The sequence below is a fragment of the Camelina sativa genome, chromosome 5 (genome assembly GCF_000633955.1).
Source record: "Camelina sativa cultivar DH55 chromosome 5, Cs, whole genome shotgun sequence".
Classification (NCBI taxonomy): domain Eukaryota; kingdom Viridiplantae; phylum Streptophyta; class Magnoliopsida; order Brassicales; family Brassicaceae; genus Camelina; species Camelina sativa.
Genome location: NC_025689.1, coordinates 13,718,865 through 13,720,785, shown reverse-complemented (window position 1 = coordinate 13,720,785; position 1,921 = coordinate 13,718,865).

Sequence of the window (1,921 nt, the reverse complement as noted above, 5' to 3'; positions counted from 1 at the left end):
CTCTGACGTGGTTATTATGACGACGATCAATGGCCAAACACATTGGATGACGAAATTTATAAGATCTTTTGTCCCAAAATGTGTGAGGCGTTCTCGCATCCAGACTTTCATTTTCCTCTTACTAATGGAGGACAACCCGTCGGAGAAGTTACATGAAGTAATCATAAGAGCTGTTCATTTCTGGCAGTCAAAGAAGATTGTCAACAAGAGAATAGAGATTATGACTCACTCATCATGGGTGATATTTACAACCACAACAATGCCATTGCGTTGCGCTGGAAATGAAAATGATTATAAGGTTTACGATGTAATTGATGGATCGTAACTTTTTGATCTTCAAAAAAAGTATTGGAGTTTCATAAAAGAAGGGATAGCCAAACAAGAAAATCAAATTAGATTGAAGACGAAAATGATGAAGGAAAATCACATATTGATAAATCTGTTAGCGTGTAAGGCTTATCTAAAAAAGAAAGCAACGTGTAATTTTACTTTTTCGGTTATTTCGGGTTACTTAAGTTTTGGTTGTATGGATTGTAGAGCTAACTTGCTCATTGATATATTTGTAATCTCATATCATAGTTGATGAAGATGTTGAAAAAAAAAATTTTAAAAAGATAAGGTATAGTACTAAAATTTAAAACAAATTTTACTATGCATAAATTTTATATTATATTTTTATTTTATAATTTTTGGTATAGAATTTTTTTGTATCACCAAAATTATTAAACCAAATATACCACAAATTTTGTTTGGCATATAATATTCTGGTGTATTTTGTAGTTTATTTATTTGTATAATATATTATTATTTGTTTTTACAAAATTATGTGACTATTTATTATTTTCAATTATTAAAAATAAAAAAAAATATTTTTTTTTGAGAAAAATGAAAAAACTGTTTTAGTGTCTTTTTATTAAAACCAGTCATCATTGATCAGTATCGATCAATATCAGATTTATGCAAACAAAATATTGAAGTTGGATGGTTATGATGCTGTACATATAACCCATATTAATTTGTTTAGATATGTTCTTAATTTCTTATATGATAATAATAATTTATATAACTAATAAAATATTTCTATTTTGTATGTGGTAATCATATTTTTACGTATATTTCATATAGTTGACAATCATTTATTGAGGAAAAAAACTAACTATATTCACAACAAATGACAAAACACATGTGCCATTTGTACACATGCGCTAACAAAAGCCGGAAGGTTTTATGTGACCGACGTAATGATTCAATCAAAACCGTTTTTGTCCATGTCTAATGTAATACACTTCTTAAAATTATCTTAAAAAAAAAAAAATCATAGTGAAGAATAAGGAAAAGAAGGTAGTAACGCTAAATTCATATGTATTTCAGGACATATGATTTAATAATTTTACTTTTTCTGTTATTAACTCATTATTTTCCTTATGGCATATTTATTGATATTTTTTTATTCATTAGTGTAGATATAGAAATAGGATAATGTTTGCTAAGTTATCTTCAGTTTTTTATCAGGCATACATTTGAAATGTTATCTTTTGTCCATAAATACTCTGAAAATCTGATGATTACCAGACTCACCGACTCAGAAGAAAAAGAAAGAAGACAAAAGACTCCCATGAAAACAAGGTTTGCCGACTCAAGATCATAGAAAATCCAAAATGATCATGTGGATTTTTACTTAACACATCATCCACATGCAAATGCATCACCTTTGTAGTTCACTCAAAGACACGTAGAAGCTTCTCATGCGAAACTAAAATAATCATCAAATATATATTTTGTATAAGCTAAACAAGAAAAAGAGACTACATTGTAGAAGGCAAATAAAAAATTTGTTCTTTTCTTTTTTGGGTGTAAATGTTAAGATGGCAAAAACAAATTTTGAGATGACAATTTCTCCACAGTTCTCCGTTTAAATTTC